The 24,359-nt window shown below is 40.7% G+C and overlaps 1 protein-coding gene across 5 annotated transcripts in view; it reads left to right on the forward strand.

The window, feature by feature from the left end:
* LOC101175355 (C-terminal-binding protein 2) overlaps nucleotides 1–24,359 on the forward strand; it is a 104,264-nt gene that overhangs the window by 16,765 nt on the left and 63,140 nt on the right. For 2 of the 5 annotated variants that reach the window (XM_078937982.1, XM_078937980.1), the window contains exon 2: nucleotides 16,202–16,282. The exons of the other annotated variants lie outside the window; for them this stretch is intronic. The gene's annotated coding sequence lies outside the window, so the exon portion shown is untranslated. The remainder of the gene's footprint in view (nucleotides 1–16,201; nucleotides 16,283–24,359) is intronic. 5 annotated transcript variants of the gene reach the window in all.

Here is a 24,359-nt window from a genome sequence, read left to right on the forward strand (position 1 = left end):
CCAATTATCTTACTGTCTTATAATATTTCTCCATTTAGTGCTAGACAAGTGGTCCTATTTGTTTAAAATGATGTGCCAGAGTTGTGTTTTTTTATGTTGAGCGTTTTGCATAACCAATATTGACTAAAAGCTGTAATAGAATCAAAGGGTTCTTATTTCTTAGGCCTAATTCCTTTGGGTCTTGTTTGAATCTGAAAAAATCTGAGCTTTGTGGCACATTCTTTAAGTGATTATTTGGGACAACCATTAAACTATAATAAGTAGTTGGTTAGAATTGTGTTAGTCAGATTTCTTTTCCAAGCAGCCTTAGAAACTTGCCATTCCTGTACCAACATAAGAGTGTGGGGTTTTACCCATTAAACTAAACCAACAGCTTGAAGTTGTCATTGTCATGTCTTTTTTGTTGGGGAGAGAAATGCTTTCATCTGTGTGCTGGCGTGCTTTATATGACAAATGTAAACATAGTTAGACTTTGCTATAAATATATTTTAGTAGTTAAACTACTGAGTTCCCTCCATGAAAAAAAAATCAATTTGGTTAGTGGACTTAAAGTAGGGACAATGTTTTGACTTCTACACCTTTTTTCTTAGTTGCAACAGCCCTTACAAGTGGATATTGGCTCTCTGTATGGGGCACAAAGGTGGCTCACATGAAATACCAAGGTCGTAGGCCGCCTGTAGAACGGAAATATTAATGCACATTTTAAAAAAATTCTTTTTTTTTTTTTTAGAATCACCTGTATGTCACAAGTGCGTGCATTTTAATTAGCCATACGAATACTTCCCAGTACACATACCACACATGACAATTGTACATTTCATTTCCAACATGCTTCAGGGGAACTGTAAGACACATCTGTGCTCAAAGATGTGTCTTGAACCGACCACTTCTCTCTATGAACCTACACGGGCCCGAGCCACCCGAAAACCCGCACTAACCGTATGGGTCTACCCCCTATACAAGTGCATATGACTATAGCTTTAGTATTATGGGACACCTACTGTCTATATGTTCGGTAATGCAATCTGCATTTTGTAACTTATATTATAAACCAAACTGGGTTTTATCCTTGATGACATTTTGATATGAATAAGATTGTGTTGGATTTATCCAAAGAAAACCCTGTTGCCTCCTTGATGTGGTCATTTCGATTTTTCTGCCAGTTTTCTAAAGTTGGTCCTGGGATTCTATTTGAGATAAAAAGTGAACCAAAAAAATCAAAGTGAAGCAAACACTACTCAAGAATTGTTCAAAAGCTTTTAATCATTTGTTGCACATTACACACATTTGTTTTGCAACACATGCATACAATTGCTGCAATTTAATTCTACTCTTAAAGTAAATCATAAAAGGTAATATGATATCTTATTAGAACATGAATTTATTTGGTTGGGTACAAAATATTGCTTTCACCTAAAATGTGCACATCTTACAAGATTTAAAAAGATCTTATTTGATGCATTTGTTTTTCAATGTTTGGGTTTTTATTTAATTCAAGTAGTATTTATAGACATTTAATCGGTTCATCAAAAACTAAATTTAATGGGAATAAAATGTCTCATAACGTTTTTCATAACTTTGTCACAGCCTGAAATGTGAATATTAAGTTAGTCTAAAGTGCAAAGAAGGATGCCAAAGTCTTTTCTTTTTTTATAGCGTACTGCTGATGTGTGATTAGGGTTTGTTCAAGTTGCGGCTTTCTATCTCTGATTTTTTGTGAGGGTGTGTCAGTGTGAAGCCCATTTTTGAAATACTCAGGCAAATGTTACAAAGAATTTCTTATTGACCCTGAGCTTTAAATCAGAGGCGAACTGCATCATTTCAAACGAAAAGAACAAGAGGATCAAGTACTTTTGCACATTGAAAGAACTATTTAACTATCTTTCAGTTTGCCTTGAGTCTAGGTTTTTTGGAGCATTTTTCAATAAGGACGTGTTTCTGAATGCTGAACCGAAATGAATAATCATCCTGAAAGAGGGTTTTGTGTGGTTAGGGTTACTCAAGCACTGATGTCTACAAGCATGGCGTAACGTTGATTTTGTAGTGGGCCTCTGGGCTCTGGGCCACTCCATTTGCCTAGTTGTGTTTCGTTAATCTCTGCTAATTCCTGGACTTGGTTCTGTTGGAGACCCTATGACCTGATTCGTTGGTTTACCACCCAGGAGATGTTGGGTAGTATGTCTCCTGGAAAAGCGGCTCTGGAGGAGATGGCTGAGTTCCAGGTATTTAGTTTGTGCTTTACTTTATAGCATGAATAAAACAAATGTGAAACAAAGTGGCTTCAATTAGATAAAATGCATTTGTCCCCAGTTGAGCCTTTACAGTTGACTCTGGTCTGTCTTTGAGCTAGTTTTGTGGCAGGTCCTGTCCTTAAACCAATTGATAAACGCCTTACCAAACCAGCATAAACTAGCTGGTTTGTAATAATCCATCAAAGTGACACTTTTTTTTGGTGTGGTGTTTCTTTCTTTGTTTGGAAATGTTTTATTGTAGGAACTTAATTTTTGTTTTAATTTTTAGAAAAAAATGTGTCAACGCATGAAGGTTTTAGCCATCTCAAGGTGCAGTGCAGAAAATGTCTGATTATTTGTTAGAACCCATTTATCTTAGTATAATATAAACCTGGACAACAAATAGAAAGTATCCTCTGCTCCTACAAGCCAAAATCCATAGACTTTTAATGAGAAATAAACAGCTATTACTTAGTCAATACTTTCTTCAGAAAAAAATCCTTTTTGCTTTTTAACACATTCTTGAGAATCCAAGTTTTTTTCCTTAATATTTTTTTTGTTGTGCAAGTTATTCAAGTTAAAAACTGGCCAACCAGATTAAAAGTATGTGGTCTCGTATAGAACGTTTAAAAAGTTTGATAGAAAGATTCCCCCTGAGTCTGCTTTCAAGTGGTAGAGGTGTGGATTTCCAACAAACTCACTCCTGATTGGTGAGCGTGGTTGTCATAGAAACATTGACTCAGACTGACATGGACTAATCGCTGCTGACGTCATGTAGCTCCAACATGGGGGCATCCGTATCACGGGAAAATGGCGACTAAACTGACTTCAATTTGTTGGATCCGGAAGTAAGTCATGGTGACATCACAGTCACTCAGTCCAGTCCTCATATACAGTTATTGGGTTCTACTCTATTTCATTTGTATATTCTCTGATCGTGTAACGATGAAGAGGATGTTGCGGTGCTGCCTTTGTGTGTGGCACAAGCCGATTACTTCAAATATCCTCCCCCTGCTTGTCCACAGGCAAAAAAGCAGTGAAATCTGTTTATTTTGATTACTGTGAGCCCAGGATGCAAAACACAATGATGGTTTTGGACGATAAAGCTGACGCCTTTCCTTTCCTGTCTGCATGCTGCTCTGTAATTAACCTGCAGAGGCTCTAAACCAGTGCCTCCTTAAAGGCTTAATTAACCTGCGCCTAAGTGGGTGGAGTGGGGGTGGGGGGGCATTGTCAACTGGCTCAGATGACCTGTGGACAACACCCCCCTTAAAGAGCATCCAATGACAGACACAAACTTGTTAGTGTTTCCTACTCACTGAAATGCTTATAAATAAGGTATTTATTTGTGGTAAGGTGTTGCATTTAAATGAATTCTGGCTTTGCAGTTTAGGAACTTAAGCACACAAACACAAACGGGGAGACTAAACAGTTGCTATCAGTGTTTGCCTGCATGTTGCATGCCTTTTTTAAAAATTAAAATGTGAAAGAAATGTGTTTACAGACAGTGAGAAAACAGTCCTTCCTCTGTTGCCTTGATGACAGGCTTGAGGAAGTGGGCATAAATGGATATGACAAGCTTCATAAATGTGTGTGACAAATACAAATACAAACATTCAAAACATCCATCCACTTTTTTTTCACCTTTAACTTGAATGGAAAAATTGGCTGTTTAAACTTTTTTTTTGCATGTTTTCTCAAAAACCCACAAGTTCCTGTAGTATTTGTAAAAACCTTGGATGTTTCGGCTTTTAGTTTATCTCCATCCATTTTCCAAACCAGTTGAATCCCTTTCGGGGTCACTGGGTTATTGGAGTCTGTATCAGTTACTGTTGGGCGAAGGCGACCTGTCCAGGGACACACCCTGCACTGGTGGCCAGTCCATTGCAGGGCCACACAGCAACACACAATAACATCCACACCTAGGAATCATCAATCAATCTAGAAAGCACGTTTTTGGACTTTGCGAGGTTTACCTCCACACAGAAAGGACCCAGCTGGGATTTGAACCAGGGCATCCTACTTATGAGGCCAGAGCACTAACCACTACATTACTGTGTAACGAGTCCACAAAGAGGCATTTGTTGATAAAAGTATGCAAACCCTTGAACAGATTCTAACATCTATATTTGCCATCCCTTTTGAGATGTATTTCTTTTAAAAATATATTTTTTTAAAGGTTATATTTAGGCTTTTTGGGGTAACAAACTAATGGAGCAGTTTAAGTTTTACTTCTTAAACTTTAAAGTTAAAATAAAAAAGAAGTAGCCAGGTTGGTTGAGCGGGTGTTAATCTTTATTTATGTCATCGCTCTGAATGCAGCACCAGCTTGGCCTGCTTCTGCCTGGCCAGCTGGACCCTGCAGCTCATGTGGGCTGATCCCTTCTTGTCTCTTCAGTTCATTTCCTTCATCTAATACTCCCTTTTTGTCCTCGGCATGTGATGTTCAGTCCCTTCGGTGTCTTTGCAGTTGTGGAACAGAGCAGTCAAACCTGGTAGTGGTGTGAAGCATCCCAGGTGAGTCAGAAAGAGGGTCATGAAGCTGACAGGACCTCCCAGCATGGTCTCGCATGCACACATCCATAAACATGTGGGGCAGGAAGTCAAAGAAAGAAATGGCAACGGTTATCTTACATCGCGGCAGCGCTCTTTTCACGGACTTCTCTTTTTAGAATGCGGTCTGTCACGCAAAGACACTTCCACATCCGACTTCAAACATTATCGAGTGTTTGAGTTCAGTTGTCACACTTGTTTGACAAACTTTCCTTTGCATAAAAAAAAACAGAGATTTAAGGCGAGCGTTTTGTCTGGGGACGGCGTGTCAGCTTCATATTACAGCTGTTGGTTCTCATTGTCACACTGGCAGGGAATTCTCCAGATACGCACTCAAAGGGAGGGAAAAAAAACTTGACAAGCCTGGGTTACGACGGCGCGTCCTTTTGTGCAGGTTCTCCCAAAAATGTTCCGTTTTGATATTGAGCCTCTTTGAAAGCGACACACTGAAAGACAGGAAGTTATTACCGGGGAATACCTCCAGCGCTCACGAGTCCTTTGGGCGTGTCAGCCCAGAGAAAATAAAGCACAATGAAACATTCTCTTTTGCTCCTCAGTAAAACAGGAGCAAAATGAGTTTCCTTTGCTTTTTGTTAAAAAAGGTTAAGTCAATTTTGGAGGTATTTTGCTTGCAGTTATTACAAGTATAGGCTGTCAAACTGAGTCTATCTGGATGGGATACGAAATAACACAGCCCATCTTTGCAATCGTTCTATTCATTCCAGCTCTGTGCCGCATGCAGAATGCCTGAGTCATGATAAACACATCAGCATTCATGTTTTTTAAAGCTACCATCTCCCATCGGCACATTATGCTGAGGGAGAGGTGGAGATGTTTTCATATCCAAGGTCACATCACTATTGTAAACAGTTGTTGCATAAATATTACACACATTTTCTTGGTAGACATGGAAAGAAATGACGAAATTAATGAACTAGTACTAGGAAAAGATCAAAAAGAAAGAAAATCTATTTTTTTTAAAACTGTGAATTGTTGAATGTGGCCGTAAGGATTAGAATGTCCAGATCACCTTGTTACGTTTCACTCTGAGACTTAGGTTTGAGGTGTTAGTATGTTACACAACAGTTGTATGAAGCTGAATCGTCCATATTTGAGTTTCTTCCAACCCTGAAGTAAGCTTTGTTTTCAAATTCTTTGAGTTGTTTGTTCCTTTGCTGTCTGTCTTGACAATGTAGATTCATGCCAAGTATTACACAAGAGTGATGTCAAATTTGGTTAAACGGTGCCAAACTGCTAACAAACATGTTCAAATCTCATTTTCAAGTAAACCAATCAAGCAAAAAAACAAATGATCAGACGTTCCTCTGCTGTTTGGATCCAAGGGGAGAGGTTTGTGTGCGACGGATGTGTCACCCTCTGAAGTCTACGAGGGGGTGTAGATCCTTCCTCCCCGTGGCCAAAAAGATGTAATTGCAGTCTGTTGTGGGGTTCATTATGCCATTATCTGCTTCATGCTCCAGTCCATTTGCGGGGCAGGGAGTGTGACGAAGCCCTTTCACAGGGTCACCCCCTGCTGGAGGCCGGTCAGCTGAGGTGAGCGGGTGTGAGTCCTGTTCTTTTACACATGGATTTATTTCCTGATTTATCTTAGAGTATATCATAACCCCCGTGTGTTTGTATGCTTTACTCAATGTGTCGTGTGGTCTCTTGCAGATATAGATGGATTCACTGTTTGCTCTGCAGCAAAGTAATAAGAAAGACTAAACATACTTTGTAAACGCAGCTTTCCAAACAGTCTAAATCATGTCTAATGAGGTTTTAGTCTGGCATGTAAAGATGCACACAGTCACTGCTTCATGATATTCAGTCACCATTTCGTCTGGCGTGTTATTTGGAGGGGGGGGGGGTTAATCCATCAGAAAGAATGTTCTTGTATAGCCAAACTGAATTCCTAAGTCCTTCCCCACTCATCCATTCCTGGAGGAGTACAGCCAGCTTATTAAAAGCAGCCTGGAGAAGTAGCAGGCGGGACCTCAGGAGGATGCAAAGAGGAAGGGCAAAAGATGAGCGCTAAGAAAGAGACAGACAGGGGTGAGGGTATCTGCGTTTTTTCCCCCCCCAAATAAATGATTAGCTAAATACATCCCCCCATGCCTGTCCAATTCCAAAGACTGCCTTGCTTTGATCTGCGGGGCTTTTTGAAATGATCTGTGGATTGAGACTGAGAGGGAGGGGTGCGCTTCAGTTGGAGGGAAGCTGTCTGAAAGGTGTGTTTTGGAGGACCTTGCAGCTGTCGTGCAGCAGCAAACTGCATAAAGTAAGCCGGTTGAAGACCTTTCTGTGGAAATGCCCGAGGATAGATTGGTTTCTTCAAGTCTCCGAAGATCTGCCGTGGAGCAGATGTCCCCTTTTAAGAGTAAATTCAGCCTTTCCACTGCAGAAAGTTGTACTGCTTATACTTTCTGAGCATGTTTCTTTTTGTGGTCAACGAAATTACGGTTTCTCCTCTCTGCCTTTAGAGCTCTACTAGTCCTATTCACATAAGAATTGAGAAAAAATAAATAAATAAAACAGTTCAAATGCAACATTTAAATTCAATTTCCACAGATTAACCCTTTAAACCTAAACGCTGCCTGACATACCATAACCCTTCAACCTTTCACACCATTACAGAGGATCAGCTGATTCCAATTGGCTTTGCCTGAATATGCAACACACTATTGACAAAGTGTTGCATAATGGCGCTTTTCTCCACGACAGAATCAGCTGATTTACGTCGCGTAAAACACTTTTGCTCTAAAGTGTATATCAGCACAAGGCAGCTTTCCTCTGCTTCAGAATCCACTGGAAGAAGGTTAATGGCGTACACGGTTGAAGAGCAATGGTAGTTGATAGAGGGTTAATATATTTGGTTCATCCTACAATTGGAGATGGTCACAAGTGCCTGTTTTATTCCTCTGCTGGAAGGATGCTTGCTGAGATAAATGATCTCATTTTGTGGAAATAATTAGAACAGGTCAAAACGGTAAACGGCGGTACTTCAGTTCTTTTGATACCTCTTATCATATGATACAGACAAAGGGTTTGGGGGACACTGCCATTTCATGCTGCCACCAGCATTTTAAGCAGCGTTTTATCGAAAAACCTCATGGTTTTTTTCTATTTTTAAGTGTCTTAAAATACGTTTTATACATATTTTAACTCTCCTCCTTTCCATATCTGGATTAAACTGAAGTAAACAAATCTCTTAATATCCTCATGAGTATTTTTTTTGCTTTAAAAGTCTGTTAAAAAATAACAAGGCTCATCAATATCAGCAAATAAATGCACAACTATTATCAAACAGGTACATGTGGCATTATAGACGTTTTGATTTTATGTAAGGCTTTCTTATAAAAACTTTTCTTAAAATTGTTTTTAGTTTTTATTGTGTTTTCTGCTGATTTTCTTGATTGTCCCTTTCGTACACATTTTTGCACAAAACTACACATTTACAAAAGCCTGAATCTCACTGGCTGTCCCAATGGTTAAAAAAAGGATATTCAAGACTTGTTTTCGACTTTAGCCGTTCCCTGTTTTGTCCCGCCTCTTTCATCATTTATGGGAATTGACATCCTAAAATGTATAGATTCGCAACGCAAAGGGAGGGTCGGTAGAAATGGTTGATCTCATTTTTATGTGAAAGGTAAATGCTTCCCTCTCATCTCACTGCTATTCCAAATTTCTCTTCACGCACTGAGGCTTATTTTTAAACGGTCCAATATCATTTTTTAGAGGCTTCAAAAAAATCCATTTAAGGGAAATCTCTTGATTTTCACCTATTAAAAATTCACATCTATGAATCAATTCACTTTAATGCAATTTCTTTCATTATATTTTTTAGACACAAAACAAAACGATTTTCTATTAGTTTTCAATAGAAAAACTTAAGAATGTTTTCATGAAAGTTCCATATTGTTCAGTTTAATTCAACAGTTTTTAAGTATAATAAACTTTTACAGTTTCAGTGTATAAAGGCCCGTTCACACCGGGATGAATTTCGCCGGTGATTTTCGCCGACGTTTAACGCTTCGTGACTAAACAAAGGGCACCAATGTGAGTGTGCACACCGACACGAAAAAACGCCACGCGTTAAAGCGTCCAAAAAAAACCCGCCTCGGGTTCGTTTTTTTTTTCGACGCGTCGCGTCGAAATCTATTCGACCAATGAGAATGGCGCTATTGCTCACGTGTCTGGAGCTTCTGAAGTTACAGTAAAACACAACTTGGGGGCGCTCAAACACAAAACTGCCTTGCTGAGCACACATACCAGCGAAGAAGATAGACGCCAAGTAGCGTCTACACTGCTGCGAAGAAATATTGACGGACATTCTAAAATATCCCCGAACCAAGTACCAGTTGGAGCAACTGGTGCTTGAAATATTCATGTTTTCTTTGTATTATTCTGACAAGCGCGTAAATACTTGCTCTCTTCTTCTGAGTGAAAAGTGACTTTAAGAAGCGTAAAGTTGCGCAGCGCCACCTTGTGTACAGGAGTATTTATGTTTACATTAAGCGCCATCTAATGTCAGGGAATGAAATTGCATGTTCGCTCGGCTCATCGTCAGCGAAAATCGCCTGGGTGTGAACACAAAAAACGTGGCGAAAAACGCTGGCGAATATTCGTCCCGGTGTGTACGGGCCTTAAGAATGAAAAATGAATGGATTTCTTGGAATTAGTGGAATCTGAAACCAAATTTTAGTAGTTTGGCAGTGATATTCAGCCATGTGAACTGGTGTTGGTTTTGATTATTTACTTTAAACTCCTTTCTGTCACTTCTTCCATAAAGTTGCGTTTTTAGAGGAAATGCGTAATTCATATTTATGTCAATTTAGCAATCACAACCCTGGCTGCCATACATAGAACAACACTGCCGTTGTTCTATGTATGGCAAAACCAGAACAACCAACATTTTTAAGCTTGGATGAAATCTGTTGCTTCATCCAGAAATATTTATTTTCCAGCCGCTCTGATTGACACTTCTGCCTTCCCTCAATGATGAGCTCCGCCTCGTGTTTTCCAAGCCAGGAAACTTGGTGTGTTTTAGAAAAGTCACCCGATACGCTCAGGTTTTTCAAGCACGACAGCTTTCCTACGTTTGCTCTCACAAGGCCACTGGATTCTCATTTTCATTCAAAGCTGCGCGTCTGATAAAGAAGAAACCACAGCACCCGTGCTGCTTTAATGCTACATGCAAATGCACAAGAAAACGTTGTTTGTTCAACATCTTATGAGTCCCAGTTGCATTTTTTTTCCCCTCCCAACATCTTCTAATTTGACATGCTCCGGTTGGGCTGGGTCCCCAGCTCTCTGCAGGCTCGATATCCTCCACGCTGAGGCCTAATGAATGTTCCAAACCCAGCTAGCAGGAAACATTTACTTCTCTGTAGCCTGTGATTGCTCTAAACTCGTCGGTGGCTCGCTTGAATCTCTCATATGTGAGAGTTGATTGAAGAGAACATATGGGTGTTGGAGGCGCCGGGCGTTAAGCTGGTGTACTCCTTGTGTTTACACATTTCCCTTTCATTCAGAGTTCACTGCTGTGTTTCTGCTTAGGAAGGTGATACGAGGTACAAGGAGTCCAGCCTCCCCGCTCTCCGGAGGCTCTCCCCGTTGGGGTTCAGCTGTAATTGAATCGGGGCTTTTGACACCCACAAAAGAGCGTGTGAGCGAATTGTCTCAGATAGTTTATGGAGTAATAAACTCTCTGCACTTCAGCACCTGCCAGCTGGGCTGCAGACAGAAACAGTCGATTTAAAACCTCCCACAGTGCACCTGCAGCCCACCCGTAAAAGGTTGCCGCTCAGCCCCAAAAAGACGGTATCTCTTTCCGCTTTTGTAAGTTCTGATTAAAATCTTGACTCAATTATCTCCTTGTGGTTTTTGCAGGTTAGGATGCAGGTTAGGCCAAACAATGCGATTTTCTCTTATCTGATCGGCTTCCGCCAAGCACACAGTCCTGTGAATATAGAGCAAATTCTTTGGACTTCCTCTTTTCACATCGATCAGAACAGCGTCTGTTACAAGGAATGGGGAGTGGGTGGACAAATACAAGCAGCGCTGAGGCTTATAAAGCAGTGTGTTGAACACAAAGAGCCATACATTTGAGCCTCTGTCTGCCAGGTTTGAGGGTCAGTTTCTGTTCAAATGAGAGATGTTGCGGCATAAACTGCATCCTTGAAATTCTGCTGCCCGACCGACTGAGCAGGAGTTTCTTTTACAGCTTGCTCCCGGTGTTATTAAGGACTTGCGCATTAATGGGAGTCAGCAGTTTTTCGATGCTGCAGCCTCATTACATTTACATGAAATGGATGAAGCACAACAAAAAAAAAAAAAGTTAATTGGAAGCACGAGATAGTTAGGACAGGAGCCTGGGCAAGGGCGGAATAAATCAGGGTTTTGTTTGACAGCTTTATGGCACTGTGCTGAGGGAAGCGCTTGTCTATAATGGGTGGAGATTGAAATGTTGAGTCGCTTTAAGACACATAGCCTGCAAAACCAGCAGCCAGTTTAAGCACACAGCCCCTCACCCCTGAACTACGAAGCACAGCTGATATATAGAGTTAATTCAGCCTGGCCGCTGCAATAATTCATGCATTCAGTGTTGTGCAGACACAGCACGAGGTGGGATTGTTAATTTTTTTGTGGAGAGATGGCAACCATCCTCCACACAGACACCTCTGTCCTGTCCATCATATGCTGAGAAACCCATCCCCACACCACTAATTTACTAATTGCTAAATAAATGACGTTCTTAAGAGAGTTTTGCTAAAGTGAAGAATTTTTTGTAGTTGTCTTTTAAACTTTTTCAGCATTAAATCATTCCTGGCTTCCCTTAAAACAGCTGATTTTCAAGTTGACCTTTAAAGACCCAATCCAAAGAAAATTGTGTTTTTGATGTTTTTAACATGTTCTCATTTTTCTGATGATGGAGGACAACTATAAAGAAAGTTAAGCTTCAAATATCGTTTCTAAGTATTTCTTTATTCAAATTGTTGTGAATACACTGAGTTGGCCACAAGCTCCTTGCTCTGCTCCATTCTGATGCTACATTCACACTGCGCGTTCAAGTGGCCACGTCCACTGAAAAGTCTACCTAAAAGCATGTAAATATTCATTTTGGGTTTCCGTGTTCAAAACGCAAGTTTTTACCACTCTACGTACAAAATGCGTGAGCATTAAACAAGTGTTGCAAGTTAAACCAGGTCAAACTTTGACCAGTCAGGGACTCATGATTGTTAGTGACGAATGGATGAAGTCCCCCGTATGAAAATCGATCAGGAAGGAGAAATTGTTAATTGTGTTTTATGCCCGACTAGATTTATATGACAAGTCTTTCATGTATCAGAATAGAGCTGTGAAAGAAAAAGCCTGGAGCAAAATGTGTGAGATTTGCATCGTTCAACATTTCACCTCAAGCCTTTTCCAACTGCAGTTGGCGGACATGTGCTGGTAAACAGTAGCAATATAAAAAAGAAGAAACCTCTACCTGCTTGTCCAGTGTAAACACTATGGGCCATATGCGCGTTCAAGAACCCATGGTTAGCGGGTTCTTGAATGGGCATCACATGCCCGGTGTGTACATGGGTTGATACACACCGATGGGGTGACGACTAGATCCATTTTTACATTTTTATTGTCCTCGTCTGAACTGGCATCTGACTTAAAACTGTACGACTGAACAGGTCCAATATTGCTCGCCATTTTTATTGCACCGGTAATGCTAGGATGGGGGTGGGAGAGCATGTAAACAGAGAGCTCCCAGCAACAGGGAGGGGAAGGGTGGGGTGGGGTTGCTTCATGTCAAGAGTCCCATCCACTACTCAGAGGTGAATTTCCAATGGGCTACTGCTGCTCTGCAGAAACAATGTCTTAGAAAACAACCCAGCTTTATAGATTTTGGTTAGACGCGGCATAATCACAATTAAAGGACGCAATGAAAATAGATCAAAAGATGATCTGTCTGTAAGATGAACTTAGGTCCTGGCCACCACCTGATCTCAAACACCTCACAAGGAGGTAATTAAAGTCCCTCATTTAATAAAAAAAAAAAGAAAAGAGGAAAGTGTGTGTTCCTCCAGCCCTGTTCTTATTCCCACTCCTACTCTACAACACGATCTTTTTCGATACGCACTGAAACTGTTGTGTATGTATGTTAACAGATGGATGGGAATAAAGGGATTTTCCCTCAACTTACGTTCATCAAGGTGTAAAATAAAGATGGAAATCTACGAAAAGTAATAATAAATACTTTGTATTTTTGGTTGTAAACATGACTACATGCTAACGTGCTAACGTGGTTCGATTAGAAGTGTACACAAAGTATACTTAATACAGCTGAACTACAATAGTATCAATTAACTCCAACCTTTTGGAAAATACGCAATAACAGTTTGCAATGCATCATTTAAAGACATCACTTTGCAGGAATGTGTTTCCTGCTGCAGTGGAAGAGCTGGCTGGGTTTCTCAGGCCTTGGGTCAAATCAACCAGCTAAAGATAAACAAGGAGAATTTTTTTCTTCTTCTCCTCAGGCTTTACGCACCACTGAAAGTTAAAGTTGCCACCTTAACTCAGGAGTCATGGAAAAAATAACTTCCATGAACGGTTTGGTAGTTGGAAAAGGTTGGTAGAGGTGTTTTTTCCCCCTCCTTTATTGTTTTCATAGTAAGTTTTCTAGTAAGAGGATGAAAGGAGGTCACATTTGTTGGCAGGGCTGTGGGCCTGTGCCGAGAGGAGTGCGAGGGCTTTGTGTCAGGAGACGTTTTGTGGCAGCAGGGGGAGAAAGCCTGCGCCGTGACAAGGGCTTTTCTCTTCTTAAAAAGGCGTGACGACCCCCGTGACCCGGCGAGTTGAAATCGAGGCCACCTCTGAATTTCACTCCTAATTGAGGACACCGGAGGAGGACCAGGATCCCTGGCATCAACTGCTTCACTGTTTAAAACAATCAAATCAGCAGAGGTGGATATTAGATTTTTATAACCATGTAGAAATGACATTAGCATGTGTGGTTGTTTTGTCAGACGTTGGATGCTGCTGTTCGGCCAGCGTATTTGACCTAAACCCTGAGGTGATCAGTGTGTCCCAGTATGAATACAACACTATCATTATTCTTTTTTTTTTATGGCATTTCCACCCCTGCTGCGAGGGGCGATGAACTATAGAAGCCCGGGAGGAGATCTTATTGAGCTCCCTCCTGGCTTACAGACACGCTTTTCCTCAGACGCTCCTTCTCACCGTATGACCATTGACTCGATGGATTAAACATGGGTATCTGGAGGAGAGCTATTATGAAACAGCTGATGGATAAAGCCACTGCCATTGCCTTACACCAATGCCTCTTGTACGTCTTTGATGCTTTGATTGTGGATAAAATGATTCCTTGTCTGGGCTTTGATAGAAAACACTGGGCTGTAACAGATGGTCACTTGGAGAGCAAAGACAGCAGAGCTTTAGTTCTGCTGCCTTCTAAAAGATTAGTCCAAGTATTATTTGCTCACAACTTTATTGGATTTTTGACATAACAAATTGCTTTTTATGGTTTATAGCATTCATGTTTTTCACGTCTTCTTTCTACTTATTGGAATTTTCTTTCATATTCCTAAGAGATTTAATTAGAAATGGGAAATTAACCCAAATTATGGCACTTGAGCGTGCCATTGGTTAGGAGGTGCCAAGTGGATGCACTTGACCTCCTTCAGAGTTCTTAAACATGTAGCACTCACCAGGAAATGTTCAGAAAATGCTGGAAAAACCCTCTTTAATATGCAGATAGTGAACCAAAGGCTCAGCAGATTTGCTCCTTCGTGACTAAATCTTTTGAATCATTTTTTTGAGTGTTTCATTGAAAATGTAATCATAGTGACTCCTTTTTAGATGTTATATTTGCATTTTTTGAGCTAAGGACCCACATGTTCAGCGCTAAGGATGGTTATTGTTAAGGTTTTTTAACGGTACTATTACTCTTATTGTTACTGCTTATCGATCTGGTATTCTAATGATACTCTTATCGATAATTTTTGAGGACGAAAAATAAGTAAATAACAAATTAAGAACATAAAGTGTTTTATTTCCTCATTATGCAACAGCATTGTTTTTTTAACAAAACATTTTACTTGGGCGGCAGTGGCTCAGGCGGTTGAGCGGGTCGTCCAATGATCGAAGGGTCGGCGGTTCGATCCCCCCTCCCCCAGCCAACTGTCGTTGTGTCCTTGGGCAAGACACTTCAACCTCCTTGTCTTCAGTGTGGCTTCACTGCTGCGTGAATGTGTATGAATGCCCCGGTGACGGTCAGAGGGGCCGTAGGCGCGAACTGGCAGCCACGCCTCTGTCAGACTGCCCCGGGGCAGCTGTGGCTACAACCATAGCTTACCGTCACCAAGTATGAATAAGGAGTGAATGAATAATGGACACAATGTAAGCGCTTTGAGTGACTTGAAAAGTGCAGATAAATCCAATCCATTATTATTATTATTATTACTTTATACATGATAATGTTACAATACAAACCTGGACTGCACGTAGATGTCCTAGACCTAATTTCTCTCTATGGAGAGAAATTAGACTCAGTCGGATTTGTGCGTGCGTAATTCTTGATTTGTGCTTAAATTAGGATTTGTGTATGCATATTCTTCTACGTATTTCCTTCAGTGGGTGTAGCAGGGCTTAAAAAAACTTTAAAGGAAAATAAAAATTATTATCTGAGAATATGACGTTCACACTTAAAGGTTAATATATATATTAAAAGTATATCATTCTCCGAGACTCCGAATTGATACAAAATGCGTAACAGGAACGACCAGTAGGGGGCACTGTTTTTTTCTTCCGGAAAAATCAAAGGCAGTCAGACTGAGAGAGTCACGGGAAGAATGGCGGCCGATCTCGGTGGTCAGCGCCCCGAAGTAAGTAGCCTCTATGTTCAACACTAAGATCTACTGTCTTCATGTATTGATTGAGTCATTGTCTGGATACGTTTAGAAGGGAAGGCTGATAGGAAAATTCTAATGACCGAGCATTCCACTGGTATTTAAACGCAGCACTTACGGACGAATTTGTGAGACGTCAAAACAGTCTCACAGTAGATCCGTGCGTAACTTTGGCTTCGTGTGTGTGTAACAAGGGATTCGTGCGTTTTTTTTTTTAAAGATGTGTGTGTGTGTGTGTAAGTAGTTTCAAGCTGTTGTAGTCTTAATTTGTGCACACGTAAATTGCATTTTGCATTTTTTTCATTTTATATTTTTTTAACTTACACACAAAACGTATTATGTGAGTAACAAATCACTCACAAATCCAAATTTATGCACAAATCCTAATTTACGCACGCACAAAGCAAGAATATGCATACACAAATCCTAATTTACGCACAAATCAAGAATTACGCACGCACAAATCCGACTGAGTCTAATTTCTCTCCATAGGGGTCGGCCACCTGTACCTCTCAAAGAGCCATTTGGATCAGTTTCCCACTGAGATGAAAGCACAGGGAGCCGCAACACTAGGTGTGTTACAAAAAATGTTTTTGCTGATAAATCGCGATAGTTCATTTGGCCATAATTGGATTGATTCAAAATGCTGTCAGTATATGCATTTCATTATTTAATTTAATTGTTTTTATTATTTATGAGCATGATGTTTCCTTTGATCTTTTCCAAAGACAAGACAAGAAAATAAACAATATAGGAGTCTGCATCAAAGTGAGTTTGTTTCCATCATCTCACTCATCTTAACTCTGAAAGATCTTTTGTCTTAACTCACTTTGATGCAGACTCCTTTCAATTTATTTATTTTTTCTTTAAATCCAGTAAACCCAATAAAGAATACTTATTTTATGGATGACAACTATTTTTTATTAGGAAGTAGCTGTTAGTTTGTTGCGGGTCTGGAATCATAAGCAGTGAGTCTAAGCCCCCCCCTGCCTCTCTACCTGTTCGTTGTTCTCCCCCACATGAACCCCCCCCCTCCAGCGTGTTCTACACAGACAGGGTAACATACGGTCATCGTAGCAGCAAGGCGACAGGATAGTAAGGGCGCCCTGATGCAAATTTAGTGAATTTTACGTGGAAATGGGTGGTCTTAGTCTAGGGGGATAAAATGATTTTTTTGTGGGCGCTCACGTGTCCCCTACGAGATCGCCACTGACTATCTTTTTGGAAAAACTTTCCGTCCCGTAACAGACTCTGGTCGCCCCCTCCGTGCCTTCAAGCTGCTGTCTTGCTCCTGCCTGCCTGCTCTACCTGACGCACCGCGTACTGTCTGAACGACCCCTGTGCACACAAATAGCCAGACAGACCTCTCCTCTTAAGCGAGAATAGCTAAAGTCATATCATTAAATAACGGAAAATTGACTGACTTGGTGGGTTAAATATGGCGGAGATTGTTTATATCTTGTGGGACACAAAAAAACAGCGACTTGTCCAGTACCGATAGCAGAACCGTGGAGGTCAGATCTTATCGATACTGCGGTCTTGAAGAATGTTGCCTCGGGGCTCGTTCAGTACCGGGGCTCGGTTAGGATTGCAATGTATAATATCCTCTAAGATATTTGCAGAAATGCTGCATCTATTTTGTTTATTTGTGTACAAATCACCTGTACCATAATACCTCCACCCATGTGCTTTAAGGTTGGTTCTGATGCTTGGAGATTTGCCTTGTTCTGTCAATTAAAACAACAGGGTGTCCTTACGCACTGCAGTCATTAGTAGGGTGCATGTCTGGCTCGTCAACGACAACGTGCAAATGCTGTATGCCCGAGATGTGCACATGATATGTAAATGCCCGTAGGAGACCCACACAAATTACACTCTGATTGTCTAAATTCATAATTTCTGTGTGCACGACAGACGCACACTTATCACTTGTATAGTACAGTGGGCCCCTTGCACAACGTGTAGGGTTTGGAGGGGTTAAAAAAATGAAAAATTCATACGGCACACCCGTGTCTCCTACTACCCCCATACTTACCCTTTGTGCTGTTTAAGTGTTGGCCACGACTTGTCGCCTGGAGCGTGCCCATTGAAAAAAATGTGTATGAACATTTTTGCTCACTGTTGATTTGAATATTTTGTGGGCACCACCTGTATTCTCTGTACAGGTTTGCCTGTTTTGCACGCATATCCAGTTATGAGGGCAGTTTTTACTAAGGCCTAAGATTCTTTAAATTTAGCCAGTCCTCCATGCATGGACAAATGTGGATTTCATAAATGTATTTCTTGTATTTTGCTGTGATTTCTGTATTTTTGCATAGTATTCCATACTTTGCTCTCAAAATGACATTACTGATACTCCATGTGGAGTGGAGAAGCTAATACCGACAATGCAGTCCGGCCGTGCTGCAACATATTAGCGGTGTGGTAAACTGTGTCGTCTCCATAGAGACAATTATTAAATCTGCACTGTATTTAATGTATTTAATGCTTGAACTTGTGTTTTTTCGGGTTAGATTTTGAAACAAATCTGCATTTTTGAGCCTTGCAGAGTAGTTTGGAGACCTAAAGGTATTTTTAGAGCCAACGTGTCAGTGTACATTATATGACACTGGATGAAACGTAGACGCAGGCTGACATTTGGTGTCATAGCAGTCCTGCTAGCATTGTCAAAGTCCAGTGGATGTTTGTTTGTTTTTTCTGCAGAGAAAAGCACAAACTCTACAGTGACATGAGGACTGCATTTGTTTGAAAGAATTCCCACAAACAATAGGCGCACGCTTGTTGATTTGCACAACACATACAGGGTTGTAAGGGGAAAAAAGCGACTTAGTGTGGCTGTTAAATATACATTAACAGCTTTCGTCCACTGTGCTGTGCTCCATCTTTGCAAAGATGGGAAGCTTTGCTCTCTAATAAATTCAGGTATGACAGCATTATCTGGGGGTCTGCCAGCAGAGCTGCACACTACAATAACTCAAGGCGGGCATCTGAGAAGTGTGTGAATTTGATCCTGTGCCAGTGTGATGAATAGCTGTTTTTTCTCTTTTGTTGCCGATCAGCACTTTTATTCTGCAGTTAATCCACCGGGCCGTGTGTGTCTCTCCTGTTGTAATTTTTCACTGTGCCGCGCAGGAGTGTGTCTTTTTGTTCACATAGCGACTTCCTGCACCTGGGTGTTTGTGTGTGGGTGTATGTGTGTGTGTGCACCGATAGGATTGACATCTTGTGAGGAGTCAGTGAGGACCTGGAGCCATGCACAACAAGTCAACAGACACTGTTTAGGAGAGGCTTGTGACTTTGAGTCAATTGTTGAAGGGTTGGCAGGTTGTGGCAGATAGTGCAGCTTAAACTGTTAAGTTATTCAACAACTAGCGGGTCATGACTTCGATTTAGCCCATTTTCAGCTGAACTAGTGTCCGTAATATAACTTTATGATATTAAACTGTATATGAGAACTGGACACAGTGAGTGTGACATCACACGTAGAAGATGTCTTACTTCTGGCTCCAATAAATTGAAGTCAATTCAGTTGCCTTTTTTTTTTTAGATACGGGCGTTGCGTTGTTGGAGCCAAACAGTGTCTGTAAGCAGGGATTGGTCCAAGTTGGATTGAGTCAACATTTCTGTGGCAACCACTCTGATCAATCAGGAGTGAGCCTGTTGGAGGTCTACACCACTTGAAAGCGGGCTCACTTTATCAAACATCCTCATGTTACTATTTAAAACTGTTAGAAAATAATGACTGAATTCCAAACTGTCATTATAAACAGCAGTAAATGTAAAAGCATAAACAGATTTTTATAAATACTTTAAAACAGGTTAATTTTTTTATACACTGTATCATAATATCTAAAAAAGTAAAAACACTACTGTTGTGCCCTCTATCAGGTCCTCCATGAGCAGTTCTCGATGCCAAATTTACTTCATCTGTATCCCTTAAAGGTCACACTTATCCAGAGAATAACAACTAAGGCTACGTTCACACTGCAGGGCTTAATGCTCAATTCCGATTTTTTGAAAAAATTCAATTTATTTTTTTTGCAAGGCCTTTCACATTTCCAATTAAATGCGAACTTTTGTGATCTCCTGTGTGACCGTGAAATGACCCAGAAGTGACCCACATGCGCAGAAGAGTACTCAACGGTGAACGACGTCACTCGTTGTTTGCGGAAGTAGCTGTCAGGTTGGGAGGGCTGGTGAGAGTGAAGGACCCAAAATGCAGAGACGGGAGGCACACGGTTCCAGAGCAAGGGGTTTATTGTTAACAAAAGGCGCTGCAGAGCAGGGTAACAAAACCCAAACTAACTGTGGGCATAGCATGAACACATGGCAGAAGGAAGTTAGGAGAAAGAAGTCAATGGACCAGGAGAGATTAGAACCAGGGAAGTAAAACTCAAAACTATAACAGTAAACCTTTCAAGTTTTAAACTTGTTGTAGGCACAAATTTGTGCAGTATTTTGTGTTTTTTAGGCCTCATTTTTGCCCTTACTCCCATTTGGTGTCCTTCAGAGAGTGCATGTAATATTTTCTTAAATTAGACAGTCTTTTTTTATATTTGTAGATATATAGGTACACCTAAATAGATTGTAATATCTGAAAATGGTTCAATTTTTTGTCAGGTATTCAAGAAACACAGTTGGTATATTAAATGTAAACATAGCTTACAGATCGAACATTTGCAAGCTTTACACATTTTTCTTGTACTTTTGGAAAATATGGCCTATTTTTAAAAAAAATTATAAAATCACACCAGACCAATTGGAAAAGGCTATTTGCTGCACAAAACTCATGTTTCCAGTCTTTGTTGTCTATTGATTATACTGAATCCAAGTATTGGACACAGTTATATGTTTAACTTTGAGTCCAACCAAATAACACCATAGTGCACTTAATCCAGACCCAGGTGACCTCCCATTGAGTGAGGTTGGGAAAAAAAAACGAGCTACTATTAGACATGTTATCCAAACAGCTTTCATTTTTCTGTTTGATTTATCCAGTTTAGCAGAACACACTCTGTAAACAGGTTTAAGCAAACACAATCACAGAGCAGATTACGGCACTCATCAGGTTGGACAAACAAACGATTAATGGGTTAAAAGTTGGTATAACCTGTTTATTTCTTACAGTTTTACACTCCGCCTGATCTTCCCCACCTCTTTCAGCTTCTCCTGGCACCAGCTTTCATGAGACTTTAGACTCCTGGTCATATTTTAAAAGAAGCCTGAACACTTTTAGGCCCCCTCTCAGCCTCACGGTTGCCCCATCTCTTCTCACTGGTGGCCGTTCTCCAGAGAGCTGTTCTACATACAGCAGACAAGGAGCTCAGCTTCACGAGAAAGCCTGCTGAGACCCTGCACCATTTATCTCTCAGCTGCAAGGTTGGACCAGTGCTAATTGACCGAGCTGTGTGTGTACATGGATATGTGCATGTGTCGCAGTCCAGGTCCCTTGAAGCATGGCGCTTTAGCGGAGCCTGAGATGATGGGATGTGTGGTGAGACGTGAGGGAGGCCAACTCTGTGTTGTAAGCCCTTCAGAGAGGGTCTTAGCTAAAAAGAGATACTATTAGCTCTGAAGATGTGTTGCACAGCTGGATTCCCTGCCTTCTAAAAGCAAGAAATATATACATACCGTATTTTTCGGAGAAAAGTTGCGTTATTTTACACTGGCATTGTTTGTGTTGTGTGTGTTTAAAACTTTGTTGAAAAAGCAATAAAAAAAATAAAAAAAAGTTGGGTTATTTTATTTTGTTTGCATACCTAGGCCGGGGGTCAAACTACTAATATGATGTGACTTATTTGCGATTGTAAAATGTAAATAGGAACAACTGCTAAAGGGCACTGTAGTTGTAAGTATCAGTATTTGCTAGTGCTGGATATCACCAATAATTTTCAGAATCGAGCTGTGGTCCCCAACCGCTGGGCCGTTCCCCGGATCAATCGGCACCGGGCCGCGGAAGAAATACTTAATTATGCCGGGTTTTAAAATTCTTTTATTTTGAAAAATAACCGGATTCTCTCAGCTACACGTTCGATCACTTGAAACTTAAGAGTTTGGTCAGAGGAGCAAAAGTAACTTCATTTGAACAATCTTTTAGTCTAAATAATCTTGTTTTTGAAAATCAACTGGATTCTCTTGGTTACATTTCAGTCACTTTAGCGCTAAAAGTAGTCCGGCAGCGTGCAACACAAGAAAGGTTATATGTGGACAGTTTTTATGCAAATGGATAAGTGCATTTGGAAGAACATGCTGCGACTTTAAGACAAAAAACAAAAACAGTAGGCTACCAGGAGTCCTACTTAAAATATGGATTTATCGCAGCAAATCAAGCCTGTTTGCATGATACTCATAATATTCATTGGAATATGTTACCAGAGATTGATGCTCCATTGGTGTTGATATCTGTTATTATTCATATTAAAACATTTCTTTTTTGTGACGTTTATTTTTTATTTTTAAAATAATAGCCCAAAGTTAAGCATCCTTTAGTTTAGTTGACTTTTTAGCGTGTTCTTTATGCTATGGTTATCTGAATAATTGTTTATATGTTGTGCTAATGTTCTAGATTCCTCCCAGTTTTCATGAAGCTAAGTAAGCATCAATGTGTTACATTAGTGAATCGTGCATATATTCAGTCTATTATCTATTGTATTGTTATGATTTGCCTTTCAGTATGAAATGTTCATTTTGTCCCTGTATTTTGTAAAATAAGTTTCTCCCATATGCTCCAGTAAGACAACTTATGATTTTTTTCTTCTTCATTATGTATTTTTTTAGCAGCTCCGGAGCTTATACTCCCAAAAATACATTGTATATATTTTCGATGACATTGTTATTAAGAACGATAAGTGCATGCCTTTCTGGCTCCCATTTCTTCCTTCAAGGAACCTGGTTTTAGAGACGCTTCCATGTTCCCATGTGTCAGCAATTAACTTGTTGCAATTATTTTTAATAAAAGTGATTGGCAGAAGTTCAACAGTTGAAAGTAGAGTTCCTGCCTGAGTCCACGCCTTTGTGTGCACAATGTTCATGCTCTTTCTGCGTTCCTCTCACCGCTCCGCTCTGGACTCTATCAACACATTGTTTGACTTGGCCTCCTCCCAAAGTAAGCTGGAGTTGGCCGTCTCACCGTCTGAAGGGAGAGGGTGTGTGTGTGTGTGTGTGTGTGTGTGTGTGTGTGTGTGTGTGTGTGTGTGTGTGTGTGTGTGTGTGTGTGTGTGTGTGTGTGTGTGTGTGTGTGTGTGTGTGTGTGTGTGTGTGTGTGTGTGTGTGTGTGTGTGTGTGTGTGTGAGTGGGCACATGTTGGGTGGATTGGGTGGGAGGCACATCACTCTGCTTGGACCAGGAAGCTCTGAATCATGCTGGCTTTTCCTGGAAGGGACGCAAAGGGAGATTGCCTGAGCAGGCTGGACTCGGGCAGGCTGTCTAAGCCGGAGCCTGGCCTCTCGCTGACACCAAGCTGGTGGCGAGCGCAGCTCTTACTTCACCCTCACAAGGCGCTCCACGCCTTCCACATGCTCACCAGGCTGGCACACTGCAGGCTCTTTCCTGTACTGGAAGTGTTGTCAGCTCTGGCTTTGGCATGTGCTGATAACCTAGTGCAACTTTTTTTTTTTTTTAAACAAGATTTTATTGATTGGATTTAAAAAAGTGGATCCTAGCCACTGCACATTAAAAGGTTTCTTCCTTGCTTTTAAATTGTTATGACATCCCACCTTGTTTGCTGTTTTAGCATGCTTAGAGAGATGAGCAGAAACGTGTCAGGCTGTCACCCTCCCACGCTGTCGCAGGCCATGTTTAGTTCAGGGAAAATCGCACTCTTCTCTGCCTGAGGTGTGGAGGATTTGGTCATGTAAGCTGATATCAAAAGTGGAGCCAGTTTGCTGCTCTAGTGGGTCTACACCTTTGTGTTTGCTATGTTTTGTTGTTTTTGTCAGTGCCGACAGATTTAACTCTGGACTAACTCCAGCATCTTAAAGGAAAACGTGTCGTTCTTCAAAAATAACTTTTGAGGAAGTATTGTCTTTGTTTGAAAGGAATAACCAAAATCAAAATTGTGTTTAGACTTATAGTAGTTTTCCTGAAGGAATTTAAGAGGGTATTTGAGGTATAGATGATAAAATATGTCCTTTTTAGGTCTTGGGGAGGAATTTACCTTGCTCTCTCATCTGAGTCTCTGAAAAAGCTCCCAGAGCTGCACTCTTTGATAGGAATCAGCAGCAGAGAGGGATGGAGATTGCTCAACACATCTTTGCTCCACAACGTCAGATAGCTGCAACATTTCTCTCTTCACACAATTTCCTTGTCAAGTTCCAGTGGGAAATTAAGTCATGAGGAAGAATTGCACAAGTTATTCAACTCCGCTTGAAAAAAAAAAGAAGTCTTGTGTTTTTACATCTTTGGCAAGAATTCCCCACAGAACTCACACTGAAGCATCAAATCCAGATTCAAGTTGTCGTAGCGTCAGCTGGGAAAAAAAAACTGAGATAAATACACACTACAGGGAAACAGTGGATATGAAAACTCATTAAAATATTTGATTTAAGGCTTTCATGATGCACGCCTACTTCAGAAACCTGATAAAAATAGCCACTTCCTGTACATTCTTTACTCTTAATCGCTCTCTTTAGACGGCTCCAAGACACTTTGC

This window comes from Oryzias latipes, chromosome 19 (assembly GCF_053564925.1).
Source record: "Oryzias latipes strain Hd-rR chromosome 19, Olatipes_Hd-rR_3.1".
NCBI lineage: Eukaryota > Metazoa > Chordata > Actinopteri > Beloniformes > Adrianichthyidae > Oryzias > Oryzias latipes.